At 40.6% G+C, this 27657-nt stretch overlaps 1 protein-coding gene across 4 annotated transcripts in view; it reads left to right on the top strand.

Annotated features, from left to right (window-relative positions):
- LOC109445030 (uncharacterized) overlaps positions 1 to 27657 on the top strand; it is an 80404-nt gene that overhangs the window by 42026 nt on the left and 10721 nt on the right. Inside the window, exon 3 of one of the 4 annotated variants that reach the window (XR_016019821.1) lies at positions 19466 to 19547. The exons of 2 other annotated variants lie outside the window; for them this stretch is intronic. The gene's annotated coding sequence lies outside the window, so the exon portion shown is untranslated. Of the gene's footprint in view, positions 1 to 19465; positions 19548 to 27508 lie in introns of all 4 variants that reach the window. One more of the 4 variants, XR_012489461.2, reaches the window with a different exon arrangement.

Raw genomic sequence — 27657 nt, 5'->3', positions numbered from 1 at the left:
TGAGCAAAAATTAAAGAGTCTGACAATATCAAGTGTTTCTGAGGATGTGAAACCTCAGGAACTCGCAACCTCTGCGAGCAGGAGTTATAAATTGGTTCAACTGCTTTATTAGACATTACCAAAGTTCTCTTTAAAGTTAAAAATGTTCATGCTCTATCACCCAGCTATTCCACTCCTCAGGAGAATTAAGGAACAAATTATGAAAGCTTTATATAATAGAACACTACAATTAAATGCTATAGTGCATAGTAACAGTAATAAAATACTATAATAAGTATCCACTAGAGCCATGGTAATATGAATAAATTTCACAAACAGTGTTGAGCAAAAACTGAGTAGAAGAGACGAAAATCCCTTGTAGCATTTATGTCAAGTTTGAAAGTGTGCCAAATAAAACTCTACGTTGCTGATGGACACATACATATGTAGTGAAAATTTACAATCATGCACGGTATGAGAAACACCAAATTCAGGACAATCACCCCTGAAAGAATGAGGTCAGTTTATGAAATCATAGAGGAGTTTTGGGAGGCTTTAACTATATCTGCAATGTTTTATTTATCTATTTTTAAAAATCTGAATAAAAAAAAAATTAGTTAAATCCTGTTTAAGCATGTATTTATCTGGAAAAGAGCATATGGCAAGAAAACAGGGCCATGACAATAAACGATTTAAAAATTCTCTTCTAAAAGCTTCTGGCAATGACCCCCATCTCCTTCACTCATACTGACTGTATGGACAGGGTCAGTTAGGAGCAGCTGGGTTTCAAATGCCCATTTATAATTGATTCTTTGGCACTGACCATGGACTTCTTGAAGGAGACATTTAAGCACGTGGTCTAAAGGCCAAGCCGAGGTTTGTCTGATCTCTTCACACAAACCTGTTAATTTACAACCTATTTGATCAACAGAAAGACATCAGCAAGATCAAGAAGTAGTTCCCTGGGAAAGTTGGTTCTGAGTTAGAGAGTCAGGAACAGATCCTCGCCCTGGCTGCCTTGCCCTGACCTGCCCCCAACCTCCCTTTCCAGCCAGGTTTTGGGGTCAGGGATTCTCACATTTCTGAGTCTGTCAGGGTTGGCAGGGGTAGGATCCAAATCTGGCAGGACAGTCTGGGATATGTGTTTCTGTGGGTGGATGGTCTGGGAATTTGGGGCCAGGAGATGTGGGGTGGGAGGCAAACCTGCCAGCGCAAATCCCTGAATTGGAACAACTCTTGATTCTTGGTCAGCTTCAGGGTCGTCACCCAAAAGGGAGGTCTCTGTCCTTTGTTCCACTATAGAAAAAGGCCACAGATACTTTTCTGTCTGCCACACAGGAGACACTCAGCCACTGGACTCCAGAATTTCCTTATAGGCAGGGTTTAGGGATGCTGATTTGGTTGGAAGGAAGGATTTGAAGATGTGTTTATATGTCATTTTCACAAAATGGAGGCAGCATTGTTTGTCGCTGATGGAGAGATGGAGGTTGAGGTTAAGATACCCACCCCTCCCCTCTCTCCCCTGTAGTCCCCCACTCACCCCCAGTCTCCCTGTGAACTCAACAAGAGTTAATTCTTCTCCTTTGCTCTTCTCAGTGTCTGAAGTGAGTACTCAGCTTGGGGATTTGGGGAGAAAAGGCAGAGACTAAAAATAAAAGGCAAAAAGGAAAGTTAAGAATTTTAAGAATTCTCGAACAGTCTCCAATATGTGTTGGTACTGATATTCATTGAAACATAAGTCCAATTCATTAAAAGTACATTTTAAATTATATTACAGGTTTTTAACAACAATAATAACAACATATTTAAAAAAGACATTACTTATCCTTCCAACCCAAGTGGTCTCATTTCTGGTCATTCCTTTTCAGTCCTTGTTATGCTGACATGTTCCAACGGCTGTAGACTATTGGGCATATGGCTATTATGTTACTATTCTCACTATACATTTTTCTATGCTCCTACCTAGTCCGCACACGTAGTATTGTTTTTTACTTTTGGAAGCAGCTCTATTTTTTCCAGTTTTATTGAGATATAATTGACATGTAACATTGTATAAGTTTCAGGTGTACAACATAATGATTTGATACATGTATATATTGCAAAAAAACGATCTCCACAATAAGTTTAGTTAATATCCATCACCTCACATAGTTACAATTTTTTTCCTTGTAATGAGAGCTTTTAATAGTTGTTGCCTTAGCAACTTTCAAACATACAACATGGTATTGTTAACTATCGTTACCATGTTGTATTAGGTTGGTGCAAAAGTAATCGCGGTTTTCGCAATTATTTTTAAGCTTTTAAACCGCAATTACTTTTGCACCAGCCTAATACATTAGCTTCCCAGAACTTATTTATCTTATAACTGGAAGTTTGCACTTTCTGACCATCCATTTCCCCCACCCCCTACCGCCTCCTCTAGGAACCACAGTGTATACTCTGTCTCTTTGAGTTCAGTTTTTTAGATTCCACATGTACACACTTATTATTTTTTTTCATGCCTGGTAGAAATCTGTTGCGTGTGTATGAATGGATTAGAGAAAGTTTCTTTGTTCTAATTCAGGAATTACATGAAGACCTTATAGAGTTGATTCAAGAATTAAAAGTTACCATAGACGTAGCATGTTATCTAGACAGAATAAAAGCTGACTAACTGTTGACTGTTATTATCTATAGCCATACTTTTACCTTTGTTCATTTACAAAGCCCCACCCATGTCATGAAAGTCTGGGCCTCTGCTGTGATACCCTGCCACTTCTTCTTATCCATTTAGAGACAAAGGTGCACATAGCTGGTAACTCTGGATCTCAGCAGCTTAATTAACTTCATCTTCCTTCTTTACTATGGAAGAGTAACTTTCGATGGGGGGAGAGTGGAGCAAGAACTAGAGTCGGGCTCTGGGATGAGGCAATTGCAAAAGTCCTGGGCCATTCATTCCCATTCATTCGTGCTACAACAAATATTTTTTAGGCACCACCTGTTTTTTTGAGCCAATCACTGAGCAAGGCTCCTAGGCCCTGAAAATACAGATGAAAAAATTTTCTGCTTTCAAGTTGCTCACTATGTAGAGAGAAAGATGTTATATGCAAAAAGGTACGTGGGAAGAATGCACAGCCTAGGAGCTCGGGGAGCAGCCTACTCCACACTGGCTGATGCTCAAACTGAGCTGGGGAGGGTCTTTCTGGGAATAGTCAACTGTTTAGACAATGGCAGAAAAGAGCCAGAACATGAAGGAGCTTGTGTGCTGTGATAGGACGGTCCCCCACCTCCCACCAGTGATGTCAGAAATTGTAATGGACAGAAGAAATGGGTGATGAAGGCTTACTCTTTCCTCCCTCATATTCTCCTTTGTTTTCTCCTCTACTGGCCCTACAGATCTGTCCTGCGATCACTTACAAAGGTTATCGTTGGGGAGGAGGAGGAGAGAGGAGAGAGAGAAGGAGAAAGAAATCAAATAATGACGGTGGAAAGGAGAGGAGAGTTTTTGGAGTCACCTGGCTGGCACCATCATTTGTATTTAAGAGATGTATGGAATTTAGGCATCTGAAAGCCAGAGACTGTCCTAGAAAATAAATTTCCCATGCTACACAGTAATTCATCAGCCTTAAGCTTCATATCCTAGTTATTTATGAGCTTATATAACTTGAATAAATGCCAGGCAATTTTTTTTCTGAGTTTGGTTCTTCATTTAGTAAGTTTATTTTGGAACCTTTTTTTCCCCCATGACTAAGTTAAAAGTTAGGTCCACACATTAAAAGGTGAAGAGTATTGATGTTTGGGGCAAAGAAAGCCATCATTCCGGTAACTCCTAATCCCAAACCAACTTTTTTTGGGTGTCAATAATGAAGCAGTTAAACAAAGTGAGCTGGTGTTTTCACTTGAGATATGTGAATAACTGTGAAGAACCAATGATACATTGACATTTCAACTTTGTAAGTTCTTTTAAAAAATAACTTCTTTAACCTTGTGATGCTTTTAACTTCCATGAAGTTCAAATATATGTAACGTCTTTAAAAAATGTTGAGCTTGATTTCAATATTTTTGCTTCTGCTATATGACTAAGTGATGCTTAGGATACGGCTTGAACACCTGAGAGAATATGTTAGTTCCTTTAGCAACACCTTTTAAGCAGTTACTTCAATGCACTCCTTAGTAGGTACATGAAAACTTTTTTAGCGGAACAGCTATGATTTAGGAGAGATAAAGCTGTCAACTCTAAGAATAAACTACATAAACTTTCAAATCCATTGTGGTCCAGAAGATCCTACATGTCATGGTAGAGTTTCATTTTGGAGCGAGAAATAATAATTGAAGTTGACCGGAAAAGTCTAGTGGGAGATGATTCAAAAGCCTCATGTTAAAGAAACTGTAAGAGGAAAGCAACACGAACAGTGAGCTCATCAACATGGGGTGTAAAAACAAACAGATGGGGGGACATTGCAGGAAACAAATGTTATAACAAATCTACTCTTTTCATTCCAAATAACTTCCCCAAATAATCAAACCTGTAAAAGTTACATAATGTGTGATTATCAATGTTTTATTGTTTCTCTTTTAGTTTTTCTTTCCTTTTTTTCTCACATCTTGGCCTGTGGCCATGTAATAGGCAGAATTAGCAGGTGTGTGTTCCTCAAAACTAGTGAGGGGAGAAAAGGGACAGACCCAGTGAGCACTCACCATCAGTCAGGATTATGTTCAGCTCCAGGGCCGAGAGACCTGGCTTCTTTGGCCTAGAGAAAGAAGGGGGATGTTTTCCTTATGTGACCAGGGATCTGGGCACGGCCTTCCAGAGCGTGTGCTGGTGCCTGAGGAAGGCACTGAGGACCTGAGCTCTTTCCCACTGCATCGTAGGCTTGGCCCACTGCCAGGCATTCGTGGTTATGCTCCCAGCGTGAAAAAGGGGGAGGAAGTGGTGAACCGGTGAAAGGCAGAGGCTGTGGATTGGTTTCCGGGAATCTCCACCTTGCGATTTTTTGCTTCCATCTGTACTGAGACAGCGCTGATTTCCAAGGCCATCTTGAACCATAAGGAAATCTAGGAGAGGGGAAGGTTTTTAACTGGGTATTTTGCCACCCCAGATAGCATCGAGTTCCCCTGATAAGGGGAGAATGCTTTTATTCTTGATTTTAAAAGTATTTCATTTATTCTGTTTGCCATTAAACACAAGTTAGGATTAATTATTTTTCTTATGACCTGTCATCTCCAGATGCACTTAATGGTAGACACTCAACAAAGTGGATGATTGATTGACTCATGTTACCAGTAATTTTTAAGCATACTTCAATTTACTGGGATATTTACAAACGAAATATATACTCTTGCCTTTGAGGAGCTTATAGTTGCAATTTTAGGCATTCATGTCTATAAAATAATTAGACAAAGATCTGACTGACATAAAGAGTATATTATCTTCTTCATGTATGTTTTGTTTTCTATTTATTCATAATGTTAATGTACATAATGTTAATTTGGTTCCAGGAGTGTTTTCATTAAATTATTTGCTTTAAATGTGACCAGTGGTGCAGAAGAACATAATGGGGGCATTAGACACTTGGATTCTCATTGCATCATCATTTGTTGGATGGTCACACATCCTTTCTGCTTCTCAGTTTCTTTATAGCATACGGGATATAACAGTAACCCTGCGGTGTAGGTTTTGGGTAGGTGCGAGGCTACATAAGACAGTAAGGAGCATGAATGGGTTTGGAAATCAGACCACCTGGATTTCTCTTCCAGGTCTGTCTTTTACGAGCTGTGTACCAGTTTCCTGTGTGCCTCAGTTTCCCTATCTGTAAAGTGGGGTGATAGTGGTACAAACTACAGAAGACTGGTGTGGAGATTGAGTTAATATAAGCAAAGTGTTTAGAAAGAACTTTAAATACTCAGTAAAAGTGGGCTACTATTATATAGTATTTCTAATTGTTTATTTAGAAGTAAAATAGAATCAGTCTAGAAGTACAGGCTTGTTTTTCTCCGGTGTATGTTTTCGTGAGTGTTTCCATTGTCATTCCCTCCACTGCCCTCCCATTCCCCTCCTCTACCTTCTCTCCTTTCCCCTGCTCCTCACATATTTTGCTTGTGTGTGTGTTCACATCTTTCACTGGGCCAGAGGAGACAAAAGGAGCTGCTAAGGTGGCTTCAGAGGCTGAGAGAAACAGCTCTGCAGGCTGAATGCCGTGAACCAGTGTGACGGGCTCCTGAGCTGAGTGTCAAGCAAAGTGACGGAATGGAACCCGCTAGCAGAGATGTTGATTTCAACTCTCACACATGTTCCTTTTGGGATTCACCCCAGGACTCTTGACCCTACCCTGCAGTAGTTTGAAATGAATTTTATTAGGCTTTCACTAATCCCGCATCTAGTTTTCCCTCTTGGTAGCTGGTATCTAAGCTACATGAGAGCTAGAACCACACACTTGGCCAATATTCTGCCCAGGCCTCTCCAGACTGTCCAGCTCCCTCTCTCTGTTGCACCAAATCCAAAGAGTGAGGTCAGGAGTTCCAGGCCCAACACAGGTTGTTAATCAACAGAGAAAAGAGGCTATTTTGTGTTCTTTCCCTTTTTCAATTTCCTCCCGAACCAGAGTTATAAGTAGGATGCTCTGTGACCTATGGGTCAAAAAGGGAATAATCAGGCAAATGAGTTTTGATTATAATGACTATTATGAATATAACATATTAATAATAAATATGAAAGATTCAGCTCAAAGACAATAAAGACATAGATTCCATGAGTTATCGCTCTCTCTTTTTCCAGCTCTTAGTTCATAACTTATCTCTAGATAGAGTGGTGATAGGATTTTTAAAAGCGAGTAAAAAAATTTTACCCCAAAAAAATAACTTGCTAATTTTTATCCTGAATAATTCCTTGACTGATGAAGCCCCATTTTGTCTTATACGCGTATTGTTTGCAAACCGAAAAAGGAACAATAATCCACACTAATAAACAAATCCGAGAATGCATTTAAAACCCTTTTATTTTCCTATTTAGAGAAATTTCTGGAGAGTGATTTCCCAAGGAAAATAGTTACAGCGCTTGTGTGTAAATATATCTTCTTGCTTTTGTTTTACTTTAAACTGAGTGCTTTTAAAATTCTTGTGTGGAATTGATCTTCCTTTGTTAAGAATACTGCTTTTCAGAATACGTTTTCTAAGATTCCTTTTTAATTTATGCAGCCCTGAGCTTTCACATTTCTGGTTGAGAGTATTTTTCTTTCTGAATTTGAAAGGAGTGATGTCTCATCAGCATACTTGATGTTGTAGGTGTGGGTTTTGCTTTATTCCAGCAAAGCAGTTGGTTCATTCTTTCGCTCATCCTCCTGGCTAGAGAGATATGTAAACGGTGACACACTGAGCTCTTCACAACTCTTTGCCTGGTTTTTCTTTGTAGTGTCACCCTCCACGGAGTTTAAATACATGCAATGTTAAGAAGAAATAATCTCATTTGATAGTAAGCAATGGCTAGAATGAGAAGGACTAGCAAGTATTTTGTGAAATAGCAAATTATCAGACAGTGTTCACATTATCAGATGATGTCCACGTCCCCCATTTTGATTATTAGGCCCGAATAGATAACCTTCTCCCCTGTGATTCCAGAAAGATCCTAACGATACTATATATGAACTTAGAGCATTTTTCATTTAAGCAAGACTTCTCAACCCCTTATTACTCATTCTTTGTTGCAGGGACCTTCCTTTGTATGACTGGATATTTAGTGGCAACCTGGTCTCTTCCCACTAGATGCCAGTAGCATGCTCCTCCAGTGTGACAACAAAAATGTGTCCAATCATGGCCAGATGTCCCCTGGGGAGCAGTTTCACCCTCAGTTTTAGGAACCACTGGTTTACAGTGATCTTCAATCCCAGAGTATAGTGACAGTTTCTCTGCAAAGGGCAAAAATTACTAGAGGATGTTAGGAACGCGAACCCCACGTGGCTGATGTGGAAACGCAGGCACAGCAGTTTGCACACGCCTCGTCTGTAATAAAAGGCGAACCAGAGAGTTAAACTTCCTGCAGGGCTTGGATCAGTCTGCCTAATTGACTCTGATCAGATGAATACCAGGAAGGGGGAGGCACAAAACAGCTAATTAAATTTCACTTTGACTAGTCCAGTTTGTCTGCTAGCTCGCAATATATTAGAGCATGTTTCCCAGGAGTTTTCTATTTTTCAGGTTTCTAACATAAAACATATACTAACTATAAAAAGGAATTTTAGAAATGGTTGCAGTAGAAATCAGTGATTATTCAAGTCCATTAAAATTGAAAATGTAGGAGTTTTATTTTCTTCCTCCCAATCGCTGCCTTTGAAATTATTATTTGTTATATTTTTTATTACACAGCTAAAATATGTTCATTATAGGGAAAGAAAAACAAACAAACAGGTATAAACCAAAGGGGGGAAATCATCCCAAATCCCATTACCTAGATATAACTATTATTAATATTTTGATGTATACTTTCCAAAGATATGATTACATAGCAACAACTCCCTTTTTCATAAAGTCCACTTTGAATAACATTTAATATTTACTTTAAATCCAGTGCTACATCATGGTAGTGTTATCTTGGTCTTCATAGGATACATTTCTTCTGTAGACTCAGATGTCTGATTTACGGTTATTGTTACAATATCCTAGTGAGGTAGAAGGAACAAGTATTATTATCTCTTATTTATGGAGTATTAAAAGGTAAAGAGGGTTTAAGTGGGTTATTTAATGCCATAGAGTTTATCAGGGGAAAAGGTTTGAATAAGATTCCAGGTTTTCTGCTTCCTAATTCAATGTGCTTTCCATTAGTCTATTTTAATTATTTTAAATATAGACTTATATAAAAACTTTCTTTACCAAAACTTTATGTACTTTAGAGATGACTTTTAACTTAGATAACCCCTAACACCCTTATGGGAAGGTGTTAAAAATGAAGGGAGACAATGGAGGAAAAGCATAAACAAAATGAAAGCGATAAATCAGAATCAGTGCTTGCAAACTTTGCCCTCCTTTCCTTAAATTGAAGTGCTATTTAAATTTGCTGAGCTCTGTGGCTGCTAGAGAATTAATGTGTGCATCACACTTCTTTGAGCTAGAGCAAAGAGGTGTATAACTTAAAGACCTAAAGATGGCAGACAAGTATTGTAAATCAATGAAATGGAGAGTGTGTGTGTGTGTGTGTGTGTGTGTGTGTGTGTGTGTGTTAGGGAGTGGTGAAGACTGGAGTACACCATAGTGGGCATGCTCCATCTAAAGGGAGCAGCCACTCCTCAGCTCCAGTGGGAAAATGGGCCCACTGGTGTCTTCTGATTTTTTTACCGAAAAACCCGTAATTGGATTTTTATGTAAAATATTTGGATTAAAAAAAAACACACCAGTGGAGGCCACATATACCGGGGGAGCCAAAAAAATGTATACAAGTGGACACTTTGGTTAACGTTGCTCAAGCAGTAGTTCGCCATAATCAGAAGTGTCTGGACGCTGATGGTAACCACTTTGAGCACCGCTTGTAATTGCAGAAGCCAAACGTGACTTGTGTTCATCTTTTGTTATCAGTATATATTGAGTATTACGATTTTGATACAGTTTTCCTTGCTTACAATGTGTATTCATTTTTTTGGCACCCTCTGTGTATTAGCAAGTAAAGTGTGCCTTGCAGGCCTCAATCTACTCTTTGCATATTTGATTTTTGGCTTCCAAATATTTTTATATTTAGAGTTCCACTGAAAATAACAATTGATGTGTTGGGTGAAAATTTTTCTTTCACTTGCCAATACTCCTCAAGAAGGACCTCCTCAATGGTGGCTGATTCCTTCCTCTTCCAAAAACACTCCCCAACTTTGTTTCCGTACAAGGCGTCTCCTCTCCTGAGGGTGGCTGTCTACCCACTCTCCACATGGTGGGTTTCATGTAGGTGCGTCCTCTCCCAGGACAAGGGCTCATGGCATTGGCTGGGGGGCAAGCAGCAGGTGTCTAGTCAGTCGCTCTGACAGTTGTCATTCAGGTCTGAGAAAATCGCCTCACCGTGCCTACTCTTGGTGTGGTAGTTCTTCCCTGACAATCTCCCTGGTCCGTAACCTCTCTAATTATAGATGATGTGTCCTTGCAGGAATCAGAAGGTGATTTTCTATTCACAACCATGAGCAGTTGTTTTTCCTTAAAAACATATTTATGAACTGATCTATTGTTTCCTTCAAATCTATTGTTTCTTTCAAAAAAAGGGGGTAGTCATTTCTGTCAGATCGTGTTCAGATTAAAGGCATTCCAACATTTTCTGTTCTGGACCACTTTTAAATTTTCTGTCATGAGAAAAACATTTATGTCATGAGGAACGGAATTCTGCAAGTTCAGGAGGCCAGTCGCACCGTGATTTATTTTCCATTCGTTTCCTCCCATGCTCTCTAAAGCACATGTTAAAATGGTACAAACCCAACCCCAGGTTAGACATAAAAATGTGAGAGGGCATTGTGCTACGTAAATAATAAACACACAGATGTGATGCTAAATGGGCGCAAAATTCTTCAAAGTACTTTGGGAAAAACAGGAACATAAAGTTCTGATTTTCAACACAGAATTACGTTATTAAGAAGTTGGCCACGGGAGGGCAGCATTGCCTACATAAATCACAGAATGGAGACTAAATTTGAACCTCACAGATGAGGTTCTTCCACCGTTTGGTTTCAAACACAGGGAATAATAGACGCAGCATTATTTATGCTTGAACATTCTCATTTTTTTTTTCAATGAAACATCTTCATCTGTTGGTCTAGGAAGCCATCAGGACGAGGCTGTTATCGTCTAACAACGGCACATACGTATCTTTTTTCCTTGTAGTTCTTTCTTTCTTCCTTTCTCTTTTCTTTCCTAGCATGTCTCCTTCCCATTCTACTCTCAGTTTCTGTAGTTTGACGATTTATTTTTAAAAAGTCACCCTGCGCTTTTATAATCCTGGTCACATTAGTTAACCCCGGGGAGCCTCAGTGTCTTTATCTATAAAACTCCTAGGCAGGTTAGTGCAGTGGATGAAACGTGGCCTCAGCCATGGACACGTGTTGTTTCTGCCACTTAGAGACTCGCTTTTCCCCCATTGGTGAACTGAAGGTAATAACAGTGTGGATTTATAAAATAGAAAATGCCCAATAAACATTGAAGGAGATGTGGAGTTCTTTTTTTTTTTTTTCAATCGGGTGAGTGGCTAACGTTTAAAAATCTGGAGCTATCCCATCAAATTTCTCATTGATCCAATTTCACTCATGCGTGTTACTTGCCTGGTTTCTGTGGGCGCTGGGGTTGATGTCCCTCCCTGAATCCTTCCATCTCCCACCATCTACTCATTATCTTCAGATGACGATTAAAAACTGCACCACGGCCAGCAAGAACAGCAGAAGGAAGGACAACTTTGTATTTCCCCCCCCCAGGTTGCAGAAGATAATTTGCTTAGTCTTAACAACTCTGCAGATTCTTTTATCTGAGCAATCCAAAGCCCTTAACGCTGCAATTTAATCTAATTTGTTCCTTTTGTCAGTTTTCATTTGAGGCTAAAGCCTTTGAGAGAGGAGGAAAGGGCATTTCCTGTGGGAAATTTGGTTTCATTCATTCTTAGGCAGCAGTTTGGGGGGTCAGGTTGTCAAACTGGGGAGGACATCTGAGGCCTGATACTAGAACAAAAAAGTCACTAGGGGACAACAGACTTAGGGCAGTTATGCTGTGACACCCTTTCTCCTTTTTCCCTCTTCACTTTTCTTAGCCCTCCCACCTCTACATGTTAGGGCTTTCTTATTTTTAGTGTTAATCTTGGGGGAAAAAGAATTTGTGATTTATAAAATAAGATTGATAAGATTATTTCCTCAAAGCAGAAAGCCCCCAGGAGCCCAGAGCCTCTCACTGGCTTCTAGAACTGGGCTAAGTTACCAAAGGAAATCACCGCTCATTTATCTGACCCTTTGCAGTTAAATATTCAGAGACGAATGTGCTTGTTGGAACTGCTCTCGGGGTGGCAGCAGACACTCAGGATGGTGTTTCAATTTAACATATTGCATGTCAGCTCATTGAAAAACATAGCACACCGACGGGCTGCTTTGAGAACACTTTTCAGACTATAAATCGGGGCGGGAGGAGATGCTTAATTCAATCAGGCCTGAGGTTACATGAAGGAAAAGCAAGCCTTTCCCTCCCAGAGTTGACCCCGTTCAAATAATGTGGCAGCTAGAGAACTTGGAACCGTGTTAGTAGGACTAATGCAAATAAACCAGAATCAGGTAACTTCGCTGCCAGCCTAGCAATCGAGAGATCCAATGTGGAGACAGACAAGGGCTCTGATCTTCCGACTTCATTCTGTGTGTGAGGAACACACATACAAAGATGGCCCAAGAAGCTGCATTGCTGTTTCAGATTATAGTGCAAAGGACAGACTCTCTTAAAAGAACTTACTCCTACAGAATCCTGTTGTTTGCCAGCAGGGACTCGGGAAGCCTTGAGTCGGTCCTCTATTGGGACTCCGTGTTTCAAAGGATAAATCATTAACTAAAACCCACCAGTTCATGAGTGGGGACACCTTGTCAGTATTTGGGATCCTAGGCCATGGAGTACGCAACAAAGAAAGCATGTGTATGCAGAAGGGGAAGTGAGCAGCCATTAGGAAGTCTGGGGTACTGAGTAGGTCACCAACCCAGCATGCCACACACCGGAAGGCCCCCACAACTCAGCCGGTCCCTCCTTTCTCACTGAACTCTCTCTGAGTTTCACGGACTGACGTGATCATGGTTCATGCATCACCTGTCTGCCTCCTCTCTCCACACCTCCTCAAATTGAAAGCTAGGATCCCATGACTGAAAGAAAACAACCAGGACGTGAACATGAAATCACACCATTTGGTTTTAGCCAGAAGACAAGAAGGCTGAAGAAATAACTTTAATTCAGTCAAGCCAATCGACGTGGGGTGCTGGAGCCCTGGTCATCATGGAGTGGCCCCGTCTAGAGCACATGGTTTCTGGTGAGGAATGTCATGCAGGGGAGGAAAACGTTTTTCTGGACCCTCTTAGGGTCGTTAGCTGGGTCTGAAATTTAAACAGACAAGGACTGATTCACAGGAGGAAAGCACACACGTTTACTTAATATAAGTTTTAGGTGACATGGGAGCCTTCATAAGGAAATGAAGACCCGAAGAAATGGTTAACGCTGAGTATTTTTATGCTAGGTTTGATGAAGAGTGGAGAGTCATGGGAAAATGATAGGACACGGGGATCTGAGCTTGGTAGTAAGCTGGGGGAAAGTTAGCAAGGCCTGTTGGTTCAGATTCTTTTTGAAGTCCCTCCATCTTGGGAGACAAGATGTTCGTTTCCTGCAGGTGAAACGAACGCTCTTATGACCTGCTCCAGGACAAGAGTGGAAGGAAGGCAGGCAGTTCAGAGAGACCTCCCTGCACCTGCTGTTTCTCAAACTCCTTCAGCGTAAAATAGTCAGTACAGCCGGGTGCCACGTTTTGGGTTAGCATGTCCCGAACCCCATCAGTCATGCTGTGAAGCAAAGGAGTCAGTGCCTTGGAATCATTATCCGCGCTCTCACATCTACAGTCATATATTGATTACACTCGTTTTTCATTCATAATTTTCCATGACTCATATTTTCCCATGATACATCCTATCAACCCCATTAGCCCCTTTGGATCTATTTGTTAGCTGGATCAATTCTTGTTAGGACTTTAGGTTAAGTTAATAGTTGGGGGAGGAGGGAAGGAGAGTTTTGGGGGGAGGCATTTATTCACCTCTCCTGCATCTGAGTAGAGCGACACAAACCAGTCTCCTCCCCCCACTCCACCGCCTTTTAAATCTTATCCCTTCTTCTCTCAAACTTTCTTATCCTCCTCTGGGTCTTCTTTCCCTTACAAATTACAAAGAGGGTCTGAATGACATTGTCAGGGTTTATGACAGAGGTCGTGTGTGCCTCCCTCTAAGCAGCTGCCCTTTGCCCCCACGCCCTCTCTAATGAACAGCAAAGAAATGAATAGATGAGGGATCTGAAGTGGAGAAATAAGAACAGCAAAGTAAAAAAGTGTGTGGAAGGCCTGCAGAGCAGAGGAGCTGAGGCAGGAAGTCAAGATCCAGTGCTGAGATGACAAGATGTGTGGCTTGGGCTGTCACTCACCTATCAGGGCCTCCGCTCAGAAATCAGGGAGGCCAGACTGGACGAGCTCTAAGGCTGGCTCTGGGGTTCCATGAGGTCATGAGCTAAGAAGCAGCAGCTTGGAATGTGAAAACCCTGCGGCACACTTTAAAAGTTAGTTTATTCAAAAGGAAACCATTCTGTGATCTGTATATTTATACCCCATTACCACTGCAGTTACATATGAATGACATATTAGCACCTATCAAAAAAGGAAAGAAAATCACAAAAGGCAGAATGATGAAGTAGGCGATGACACTCCCAGGCTCATTCTGATAAATAAGCAATTTGTTTATTCCCTCTGTACTTGGGGTTGCCACTACATCTGGACTGGAGAAACCAGTAAATATGTTTAATGGGACAAGAAAATCAAAGCATTCTATGCATTGCACACTAGTGTTACTACAGGTTTCCTTTCCTTTTTTTATTATTAGCCATAACCTTTTGGGCCTGATCTCATATAAGAGCCCTGTGCAATCCCCAGACGGGTGAGAGGCCAGCTGGAGCCATCACCATGTGCAAGGCCATCTGCTAGTAATTCTCATGACAATGGTCAGGGCCCTTCTGATACGGTGTACGGAGCTGACTTGTGACACGATTCAAGAATATTGGTTTTTATTCTGGTGTTACCATATATATATGTATGTTCAGCTAATAATCCAGAGGGGTGCAAAACCTGTTTAGGCCCACAGTCATTTTCCACCCAGCTAATGCCATTTGCCTTGTTTATCTTGATCCACACATTAACAAGTTTATTCTTTTCTTTCCAGTGCATTAAGTAAAGGAAACACACACATGCATGTACACACACACACACACACACACACACACACACACACACAGCCATCTTACTATCCTTATGAAAACCTAATGAAAATAATAGCAAAGAGAGGCAGGGTTCATTCAATTTGGTTTAGACCTGAGCAACGTTAATCACCCTGTCTCAAGACAGCCCATATCTTGGGGCGGGGGTGGGGGGTGTGTCTATGAAACCCCTGTTCAGCAAAGGCAGAAGTCAAGCTGACAAGGTTCACTCAGGGACTCCTTCTACCTGGCACTGAGAGAGTTAACCTTAAAAAAAAATTGAGAAGCAATCCTGGCTCGTGTTACCCATTAGCTGGGTGTATTGACCAAACTCATAGTCAGATAATGCAAACAATAACAAAGTTATTGATTGAGGAGATGTCAGGCAAATAGGTACTTATCATGATGCTGATGATAAGCTCGGGGTCTCCCTCATGTGGCAGCGACAGAGGCCTATTGATTCTGCAGTTGGTCATCTGCGGCTTCTAGCCGACATGGGATCTGCAGGCTGATTCCATATGCGGGAGCTGGACCTTCCTAGCAGAGCAGGGGAATACGGCAGTCACCTAAAGGGATGCCACCAAACTCTGGCTGTGGGCAAAGGAAAGGTTGACTCCACGTTAGAAATAGGAGGCTGTGAGCAATGCCTGGCAGTGCCTGGCAGGGTCACAGAGCACTTTGGGGCTGTCTTTCCCCAGGACTGGAGGATACACACCAGAGCAGGTCCTTAAGCAGCTGGCATTAGTGCTGATCTCTGAGCTGACCAGTAGGGGTGCGGAAGACAGATGAGACCCACAGACCCTCCCCACTGAAAACCAAATGTATCACCTCCACAGCACATCTGCTCCCCAACCTGGGCCTTCCAGTTGGCAGGGAAATCTGGCCAGACATATTATTATTGCTTCTCCCAGCATGTGATCAGCCTGAGGCATTCATGGTTGATTGTCTAAATTTTAGATGTGAACCAGCAAAACGCCATCTCTCCTAGCACTTTTAGTATTAGCCGATTACATGGTCTTGGAGGAGATGTAATAATACTCATTATTTTCTGGATGGCTTTGCCAGAAAAGGATGTTTGATGTCTGCCAAGCAGAGCTGGTGATTGTTTTGACACTTGACTGTGTGAGGGAGCGAGGGAAGCTAGCATGGGGGAGCGGTGTAGAGGACGAGAGGAGTAGGGGATTATGTATTTTCCTACTTACCCATAGATAGCTCTGTAGATGATTTGCTGGCCTCCTATGTGAGGGAACAAAACACTTTGTGCTCATTGTTTTCAGTTCTTCATACAGAACAACACTGAAGGGTATGGGACATTTACACAATGGTTATGCTCTAGGAAGGAAGAGGAATCCCGTTCATTCATTCATTCATTCCATCGTTCATTCAACAGGTAACTACTGAGGGTCTACTGTGTACAGAGGCGGGTAGAGCAGCTGGCCAAGGAAGCCGGTTCCTGTTCCCACGTTGGTGTCCATGTGATGAAGGGTAGGGTGGGGTGGAGACAGGGAGTACGCAAACACGTTTACTTACTCGTTGCCCTATTTTTGGAGATGTTAGTTGTTTCCGATTTCCCTGCTCCTTTAAACAAACAGTGGGCCTCTTTCGGAGGCCTGGCATTATTCTGTGGGAAAACCGTTGTTGGTTTTAAAGGCACCACTTTCTGAATCGGGATGTCCGACATTACAGATGTTGTTTTGGAGACTTCTCTCTTAGAGTTATTATTCAAAGCTTATTTTTAATATCCTCAGCCCTTTGAGGGTGAATCTCATTTGACTTTTAGAAATAGTCAAACGTCATCTGGCCTTACATCTGGTGAACATGACGAGGATGAATCATCACCATCTTTTGTTGTTGTTGAAAATGTGTGACTATACAGTAATGTGACTGATTTTGGGGAGGGGGGAGGCTCCTTACAGCACTCTAACAGCAACACAAAGAAGGGCTTCTAAAGCGTTGGGAACAATGGTCGTATCTTTGTCATAGGGAAGCAGGACAGGGGAGGGAGCGAGGGCGACGGCGTCAGAGTTCTCCGTCTCCCCTCCACGCTGGCACATCCTCCCTGTATAATGTGAAGCCAGGTCCTTGGCCCCCTCTAAGCCTCAAGTTGATCATTTACAAAACGAAGCTAATTTTCCACCACACAGAATTATTATGAGGATTAAATAACATAAAATAACTAACAGTAAAGCATCTGGTACAGTGGCTGACATATGGCAGAAGTTATTATCAATAACACAGGAAGCACTTCCCACAAGGAATAAATTGAAGGGAATGACTAACTTCCCACCTGTTTATTAGAGATGTCAATTCCACGCTTAGGATACTTGGATACTGCCCTGGGTATTATCTATTTGCTGCCCCAGATCCACTCTCCATCCTTCTCCAATCTGCTCTGTGTCCTGTGTGGACTGCATTGGGCAGACCCTGGTTTCCTGGCTTCTGGATGGATTCAGACAAGGGTGGCACTGACAGGTGATCAAAAGGTGGGAGAAGCCAGTGGCTGGGGTATTTGTTCTCTCATCTTGCTTTCCTAGAGGATGCAGCCCTCTCCTGGAGGCCACAGCTCTTCTCCAACAGCTTCCATTCCCCTGCTTTATCCCCCTGTCACCTAGTGCTGGTGACAGCTCTGCTGTTGCTAACCTCAGGGCTCTTCAGCATCCTTGTTGGTTTCTTTTAGCCCTACCCATACCCGCAAATAAACTCTTCATTAAAGTCTCCTCTATTACCCTGGCTGGATCCAGTTATCATAGTCTTCTAGTGTTGATCTATTGCCCTAAGGTTGAGATAACAATGATTTGATTGTGTTGATTGCATCTGGAAGGAGGATAGGATCTTATAAATTTTGAGCTATGCACAAAGCAGAATTTGACACACTGAGAGCAGCTTCAGAAATGCGTGTGCTTCGCTCTCAGAGTTTGCTTCTGAGGCAAACTGTCGCGTTTTGCTTGTTCCTTCATCCTCCTGTAACGTTACACATGCCTTCATGTTAAGTGCTTGCATTGTCAGAGGAGCACTCGGAATAAGTAATGCTGCTCAGTGAGTCACAAATGGAATCCATGTCATCCAGTGTCATGAAATGGATCTATAACTGGCTTTTTGTCCCTCAATTTGAGATGATCTAATTCAATTTCTATGATTTATGGCTTCAGAGAAGACACTTTCTGCCCCCCTCCTGAACTTTCATTCCGTTTGTCTCTTACTCCCAAATTTCCTGGGATCTGAAGGAAATTCATTTCTGCAGGCGAGCTTGAGCTTATGGCCTCCATCTAGAGCTAATTACGATCACTTTGTTTTACTGTTGCTGCTAACACAAGGGATATGAAGTATCACCAAAACCAATCTGCATCTTTGGTATTAAGAAGATATTTCTTGTGTAGGAAAACCAAGGGATATTTTTAGACGTTGGCTGTGCAAATCAAGAGGATGGTGTGAAAGGAATGGGCTGGTCTGATTGCCAACATGAACTGCTAGTTCAAAGATGGGTGTAGTGCTCAAGTAGCTACTCTAGTGGACATTGCCCAGCCTAGGTCCCTCCACCAGAGGCTGGCACCACCCCAGCTTCTGGGAGTGTTGGCTGCTAATATCACCTAGCTTCCCTTTCTCCAAAGAATTGTCCTGGGCCAACAGGAAGTTACTGTCCTCTCCACCCAGCCTGAATCAGTGATTGACATGACAGCTATAAAAGGCAAAGTTCCTTGCCTAAAGGGGTACAGCTCTGCAGGGCCTCCCTTCGTCCACTCTTGGTCCCCACTCTCTTCCCTAGCCTGCTGCCCTTACCTCCTAATAGCCTCTTTCTTTCCAGTGCGTCCCTAGTAAACCATGTCTCAGTCTCAGGATTCCTGTCTCAGGCTTTGCATCAGGGGCCCTGACCCTTCTCCTGATCTTATTGTTGAAGAAATGTGAACTGGGAGAGGTGGAGAGAGAAAGGTACTCTTCCTCTTACATGCATGCAGTTGATTTGGCAGTGGCTGCTTCTCAGGACGTTCTCAGAACAATAGATGCTGTTTTGATTACTCCATTTGAAGCATCTGTGGACATAAACAGTTGTTTAAGTTTTGACTTTCACCGGTTGTGAGAAGACTACATATTCTGATCCTAAACCGCCTCGGGATAGCTTGTATCACCAAAATTCTCGAGTCGTAGAGACCATTCGCTGTTTGTTCTGCTAGAGTGTTTGCCAGATCGTTCCTCCTTGAGGCTTCCATTGTCACTGTAGGTCTGTGGTATATTTCATGACTTGGGAACATGGTCTTATACTATCTGGGAACCTCTTGTCATTGCTTTGTGGGGAATGTCCTCTCTCTTCCTCTTTGCCAAATCAAATCACTCATCACACAGAAACCACACTCCTAAAACATTCTCCGAGGGACCCTGTCCCTCTCTGGCCCTCTCCAGTTACTCTGCATCCTTCTGACAACCAGTCATTATAGTTCCTCAGAGCTATGCTCAATCAAACTAAGTATGTGGTATAACATACATAAAGGGCATACACTTCAAGTGTGCAGTTTGAGGAATTTTTACGTATGTGTTTTCCCAGGAAACCACCACCTGGGCCAAGATCTAGCACATTCCAGCATCCCATGGTCCTCAATCCACTACCATCCGCCCACCAGTAAGAGGTAATTGCTGTTCTGACTTCTAATAACAGACTTGTTGTGTCCGTTCTTGAACTTCATATAAATAGAATCATACAATATGTGTTCTTTTGTATCTGACCTTTTTTACTCATTGTTACATCTGTGAGTTTCATCTACATTGTTCTTTTGTTGATAGCACTTCTTGTTATATCTTTTTATGTCTTATTATTTTGTGTGTTTTTGCCCTGTCTTCCCTTTTTCCTTGCATACCTCTTAAAGTACAGTCTATCTTTTATATATGACACATATTAGCATATTGTGGACATTTAAAACTATTACATGAGTGCATGCTGACTAGATTCCAGTTCATATTGCTACTTAGTGAAAGCAAGCTTTGTCCTCTCTCCCTGGTTGTGTTGCATGTGTAGTTGAAATAATTGTGTCTGGGGCTGAAGCATGCTTTACTGTAATAATAATAATAACAACAGTAATAAATATTTATAGGACCTTTATCCAAGGGATTCAGAGTGACTTGCAGTTTCCAGTGCACTTTTTCATTTTCTTTTAGAGCTTGGCAGGAAAGTCAGTAAGGTCCTTTTGCCGATGGGTGAGCTCCGGTGCTCTAAGGTTAAGCCACTGACCCCAAGTCCTAGAGAACATTAGTGGTAAAACCAAAGGTATAATCTAGTTTTACCTCACTCTTGGATTTAATCCCAAGATTCTCTCATCCCTGGAAGTCCTTTACGACTATTCCCATGGAAGGTGAGGCATTAGTTCAACCACATATATAAGGAGAGACTTGAAGTTTTGGAATAGTATTGTTGTATGAGTTCTTCTTATGCTGTTGTTTCAGTCTATGTGTGTGAGGCTTGAGGGCCTAGCTTTACATTTATTTTGTCCTTTAACTTTTGTGATACATTTTATAGATGTTACTTTTAAATAAATCAGATGTAGGAAGTTATACATTTACAGTTATGATAAGGGAAGGTGTTGATCGGTGCCTTCCTCAATAAAAGTACATGATCTCATTTTCTGGGGAGTTCAATACACTGGGGACCACAATTCAAAAGAGACCACAGTGATGACCACCTTCTTATCATATCTTTTTTTTTTTTTTTACTTTTTTGGCCATAACTTTCTTTTTCTGTTTCCTGTGGGATCACATTTCCTTTTTACAGTAGAGATGAATGGGAAACAGGACTCATAAACTGAGGGAAACTTAGCAAGTCCTGTTCATTGAGATTTCTATCGACACCCTTTTATCTTCAGAGATAAGGGCGCTCCTTTCCTCTGGATATAAGGAGTGCACCTCTCAATCAAAGGTCTTATGACCTGCTTTAGGGGAGAAGGTGGAAAGAGAGTCCTTCCTGCACCTGCTGTTGCCCAAAACTCCATAAATTGAAAATACAGGCATACCTCATTTTACTGCACTTCATAGGTGTGTTTTTTTTAGAAATTTTACCAGCAGAAGAATTACAACTTGCTGTACTGTGATACTCACTTTATGGCAGTGATCTGGAACCGAATCCACAATATTTCTGAGGTCTGCCTGTGTTCAATATACCAAAGTGCCGTATTTTATTTGGGGTAGTGTGTTCTGATCCTCGTCATTTGGTTTGTTGAAATCTCTTGATATCATCAGCATTTCACTTCTTTATAAATGGGCTAAAATGGGCACTTCTCCTGGTTTTTAGCTTCTTGCCATTTTTCTTGCTGAACCCAAGTTCATGACTAGGATAATTGTCATTTTCTTAATTTCTAGGGTGATTTAACAAGAAGCTCTATGAACAACAGCATAGATAGATCGATAGATAGATAGAGAGAGAGAGAGAGAAGAGAGAGAGAGAGAGATAGATATGTATCAATGGCAGCTGATCCCTTAATTTTGAGATCTGTTTAAGTGTTGTTGACCACAGACAAAAAGTCAGCCATGTATTCTTTCAGCAAAAAGGATTTATTTGTGAAAAAAGAAAGGATTACAATCTAGTACGGGCAGCCATGTTGAGCCACATACAAAACCCCCTGCAAACAAAGAAAAGGACATTTTTTTTATGGAGGGTAAGAGGAAGTCAGGGGAGGTGAGTGGGGCTGTTATAACCGCAGAGTTCTTCCTGTAGGGCTTTTGTGACTGACAGAGAGTATAAGAGCTCCTTCAGCAGGCCCCTCTGATTCCTGTCTTTGTTAGAGTCTGTCATTAAATTTGACAGTGTTTTTGATTTCTCAAGCTTAAATCAAGAAGCTACTGAACTAATGAGTAAATAACTATTCTTGAAAAGCACACCAGTACTAAATATTAACAAACGATCTGATGATGGCACGTATTAAAATTTAGATAATCACATTATTTTGCTGTTTTGAAAAAAAGCTCAAAATGTCACGCAGTCTCTCAGTCCAGGAAGGAAAGGGCTTTACAATCTACTTTGTTCATGAGATGCTATAACAATAAACAGAACTGCAATTCTGGAAACATCTGTTAAACCAATTACAGGGCTAATTTTCATGTTCTAGAATGGGTGGATTTGTAATTGGTGAAAAATATGATAACCAAGAGTAAACAGGATCTAAAGAAGAGAGCAGATGATGGACAGAAAGTGTCAGTAGGATCTCGATGGTGTCCGTGTTTTATTACAACCTGGAAATTGGACACTTTTACATGCGATGTATTTTCTTTTCACATAACAGTTCGCAAATAAACAGTAACAGTGGTTTTAGGTGATTAAAGCAATACAGAAGATTAGTTTTGTTATGGGTAATCACCTTTGCTTCTCCTTTATTGATGAAAAGAGCTTTTCTCAGCGGGTTGTGTTATCTATTTTAGATGTTGCCTGATCTTGTTTTTTAAATGTAAATCAGCTTTTTAATCTTTTTTATGTAAATTTGATAGCCCGGACCAGCAATTATTCTGCTTTGTTGCAGCTCCCTCTTTAGAACTGTCTCTGTTTTATGTTTAATTGTCCTAATTGTCCAAATTTGAATAAACCTGGAGAACAGCAATGGAGATCATTACTTGTTTTTAAATTTACAAAAAGGTTTAAGTACTCCTTCCTGAACTTCCCTTTAATTCTTTAGACTGTTAATTATGATCTGGGAGATTGGAAAACCTTGTTATTGTCCTCAGAGCGACTGCTCCAAATTATAGGTTTGTTTATTCTTGTTTTACTACTTTATATCAGACTTCTCCTTCTTATGAACATGATACAAAGCTCATCAGAGACAATTTACATTCACTTTTTAATCAGTGCAGTATTTTACCAAAGGGGTATCTACACGAAGGGGTATATTATGTGCTCTTAGAGGCTGGAGCCAGTAACTCTAGTCCAGGAAGGGATTTCACCCATTTAATCTATCCATCTATCATCCATCCATTATCCATCTATCCATCCATCTGGCCATCAATTTTTGGAAAGCTTGAACTGGATGACATATCAATTCAATGAGATTATGTTCTTATTTAATAATTTTTAGAAAATGAGTAGATTAGATTCTAGGTCAAAATTGTCTGATTAGATTCTAGGTCAAATCTGACTGAATTTTAAAGTTGATTTAGTGCATAATTTAGTTTGAGAAAACAAACAACAGAAGTAAACCAATGGGGGTCTTATCTCTCTATTGAGGTTCTTTGCAGCTTGGGGTTTTATGCTTTGGTTCAGATCTAGGCCTTGGTCAGGAGACAGGGCACTTGACTTAGTAGTTGAGCCTGAGGTTCATCTCTGTTGATATATCTATGTTCCATACAATGTCTCTAGCCAGGATACTTCTTTTTTGTCACCATGCTAAAGAGAAGCCGTCCTCACGGGTCACTCAGCATCTAGAGACACTTGGAATGAACAACAAGGTATATTAATTTATGGTCAATCTGACATGCTGGTTGGATGGGCTCAGATATCAGTGAGAGAAATCCTTCAAATAGTACAGGCAGTCGTATAGAGATACATAGATAACTACTTTGATTGGTGTTTGTGCTAAGTTCTGTTCAGGATTGCCTAAAGAGACAGAGCCGTAGGTTGACTTGGACAGTCACTGAAACCCTCTAAGGTTAATTTTCTCCTCTATGAGGCCAGGGTAGAACTAATTCTCAGAGGTGCAATATAAGGAGAACAGACAAGCGTCAGTGTTTTAAAGAAGCCCCATTATCATACACAAGGTCAGATCAAATGAAAATGAAATGTTCTCTTGTAGCATCTCCGAGTTTCAGCAAGTGAATTCTAGTCGTGCTTTGTATTCACAGACAGGAAATATCTATTCAGAAGGAATGAATAATAGATAACTACTTTCTTTGCTTTACACCTAGTTATAATTCTACAACTAACATAATATTAAATGAGTTCCCTTCCTCCCAGTGATGTTTCATATTCGTTACATACTATAACCTCAAAACTCAACAGCATGAAAAATCAAACAGTTGGGAAAATGTATCTTTAATTTTCCCACCAATTTACCACCCCCTGCCCTCTTGCTCCAGATTATCTGCCCAGTTATTAGGCAAATGGTATATTCTAAGTCCCTCTACTCTCATAAAGATGATGGACCCCAGCCAATCTTAGCTCCAGCTTTTTAGATCCAATTTTTATTTGCTTAGTTTTAAAACCAAGGCTCACTTTCACAGTGGTATGTTAAATACCTCATTTGCTGAATCATACCTCAAATAAATTTAACAAAATGGTTTTCGAAACTTCACAGTGTTCATTTTTAGTGTTACATAATTCATGAATAGTAATTTATGTTTAGTAAGAAATAGTAATACAAATTTAGCCTGATTTATAAAAATTGTAGACTGTATTGTTATAGACAGTATATTAATAACAAAAAGAAAGGGAATCATGATCAAAGAATGATATTACTTTGGGAAGAAATCATAGACATAATTTTACTGACTGTTCATTGAAGAACTGAGAGCACAACGGTTCTGAGAGACGAAGTGACTTGTTCAAGGTCACACAGCTGGTTAGCTCCAGATTTGGCCCTAAACCTCACAGTTTTTGGCGTCGGGTCCAGCACACTTTCCTTCACAACATGCAGCCTCTTAGTTTGTTGGTTTTGGGTCAGAAATATAATTAACACAGGGCACAAAGCCTAGATTATGAAAAACTTGGAGGGGAATCTAATGAAAATCAAGCTTTTATGAAAGTCCTAGGCAGTTGACCTGTCCTGTGATATATTCATACTGTCCAACTGCAGTTGGAGTTTTGGAGCGTGGCACTTCTTTCTTTCCTCGTTGACTGCCTGGGTTTCTTTCTAAACTGGTGATTTAAGAATCTACAGAGAGTGCACAGATTGTAGCAGACTGATAAAAGTAATGTGGCAATGAATGGATAAATAAGTAAGTAAATAACCATTTTAAAAAAGTACAGAAAAAGTTAAAAATAAAAAGTACAAAAGAAAGTAATACGGTAATAAAACAAGTACAATTCTAAGAATTTTGATGTGAGGTGTTGAAGCAGTGGATGGAGAGCTCCCATTCCAAAAGTTTAGCCATGATAAATAAGAAAAAGTCGCATTTGGTGTTAAAGGGAAACAGACTAAGCCACCCCCAAATATGCTACTTTGGCACATGCATTATTTTGAGCTGAAGGCAATGAAGACCAGCAGACTCAGGAAAAACTTTTACCCCTCCCTGAACTGTCCAAAAGAATTTAGACAGGGGGACATGCCCAGAATGAGATCCGTTGCCAGAGATGACTTTTTTTATCTGAAAGACTTACCTGTTTGTCAGGGCAAACATCTGATTACCAAGCATCTGCTCTTGTTACCTTCCTGTGAATTGCCCTGCCCTCCTTTGGAGCTCCAGGCCCCTATTCCATTCCTTAGCTCAGGATGGCATAGAATTGCCTGACTGCCTTGGAATCTCATATCTTTGGTGCGCCCATTCATACAAAATTAAATTTTTTCCCCCTGCTAATCTGTCTATGACAATTTAATTATTAGACCAGCCAAAGAACCTAGAAGGAAAGAGGGAACATTTTTCTGCCTCTACAGTGTCAAATGATTATATAAAAGTATGGTTGCTTGAAAAACAAGATGGTATGGATACAAAAGGGTTTAAGTCTCTGATGCAGACCCATTAGCCACATAGATGGCATAGGATGAAACAGAGCTCTAAGGGGTTATAAATGAACACCAAGCCCATACAGAATCCTATTTAAATATATGCACATATGTATCACATGAGTATGCTTGTGTATGCAGAACACATATGTCCATAGGTTTGGGTCCCATTCCACAGTGTGGGATTCTTTAGTTATATTTATAAATCCATTGATAAGTAATATCCCCAGGAATTGTTTGAGATGCCAACTGGATCTCACTAACAATTACAGTCAATATGCTGAGACAGGCAGGCTAGGTAAGTAGCACCTCTTACAGAATGGCTCATTCCTCCCTGGTTGGGATATCTACCACTCCTCTCTTTATTCCTACTTACTAGAAATCAGTGTCTTCTCACAAGGTCTTGGGCTTCTGATTCTTCTGTCTTGGCAGACACTCTTGGAACAGCCTTATGCTTATGTTATATCAGTTAGCATCTATATAAAAGTTATTTTCCAATCTCTCTTCAATATCACCATATTGTAGGGAGAGGGAATGTGGTGAGACTGCTGTGTGGCTCTGGTAACCCAATCTCTCAGGGTATCACTTCATTTGAGCCACCATATTAGAGTGAGGACATTGGATGTTTCAAGTACTCCTTGATATAATCATTCTTTTGGTTATTGACTCATAGTACCAATTCCAGTTGACATCAGAATGCCATCATTTTAATTTATATTTGATTTATCCTAATATATATTATAATTTACATTTATATATTAGTTTATACTTACATTTTATATATATATATATATATATATATATATATATATATATATATATGTATATATATAAATTTCTATTGACTTAATTATTTGCATTCTCTATCCTGAGAAGTCCTTTCTTGAAATCAAGTTACCTGGGAAGTGAATTTTAATCAGAATGCTGATTGGTGAGCATGGAGTAAAAATTGCCTTGGGAGGATATTTTATGTAAGCTCTAGAAAAGCCTGATCAAATTTCCTTACTTCATAACTGAATACACTGCTTGATGACCAGATAATGGAATCTCCAAATTTAGTAACCTTTTACTATTGAAAGTATGAATTTCTTTTGGAATGGAAAAAGTGATGAGCAACAAAATTGATAAGCTATACGTGATTGGCAGAATGGCCCCCACAATGTCCAAGCCCTGGTCCCTGGAACCTGTGAATATGTTTCCTTACATGGCAAAAAGACTTTGCAGCTGGGAGTCAGGTTACAGACACAGATTATCCAGTGGGCCCAATCTAATCACGTGAACCTATAGAAGCAATGAATTGTATTTTTTGTCTCTATTTGTTTATATTTTCTACACCTCAACATTGAACATTTTTTCTTATATAATTAGGAAAAAATGTGAATTTAGATGAAAATAGAAAAAAGGGAAATAGAAAATAACTCTCCAAACTATAGGACCTGAAAATAGAAGAGCCTGGTTGGACGTAGGCAGGGAGGAGATGGCAGAAACTTTATCAGCTCTATTTAGCCTGCAAGTGACAGAAACTGGCGTGGGTCATGGGTCATGTGCCAATCCTGGGCCAATTATAGTTTCCAGAAGAGTGGTGCACCAACTCTGAGTGGAAGAGCCCCCAAATCCACGTGGAGTGTGGCTGAGGCAGATACGGAAAGAAGGGGAGAGGCTGTTAGCAGAAGGAGGAGTAGGAAATGCTTGCTAGTCACAGGGCTTCTTTACTGAGTCTCCAGCCCTAATAGAAAGACATGGAGAGATAAAGAATGGTAGGCGACTAAAGATTATGATGAGCTCGGTTAGCTCAGTTTGAAACACATTCAAGTCTTGATGTCAGAAGTTTTGTCCTGTTTAGAGGCTGTAAAGGCAATTGCAAATGGGTTAATAGAGAGGTAATGAGATTTGCAAGTCAACTGCATTGGCATAGTAACTTAAACCATTTTGTGAAGACTCTTTTTTTCTATGTCAAGGGACAAAAATGGACCTAAATTACTTCGAACCAAGCAACTGAAAAAGTCCCGGGTAGAATCCAGAAGCTCACGTGTTAGATGCTCCAACAATGGTGCCAGGTATCTGTATTGTTCCATCTTCTCAGTTCTGCTCTCCGTGCTGACTTTGT

This window comes from Rhinolophus sinicus, chromosome 17 (genome assembly GCF_057876585.1).
Source record: "Rhinolophus sinicus isolate RSI-liver-muscle chromosome 17, RSI-T2T, whole genome shotgun sequence".
Classification (NCBI taxonomy): Eukaryota; Metazoa; Chordata; class Mammalia; order Chiroptera; family Rhinolophidae; genus Rhinolophus; species Rhinolophus sinicus.
The sequence above is the reverse complement of the archived record's forward strand: the minus strand, read 5'-3'. Positions and strand labels throughout refer to the sequence as shown.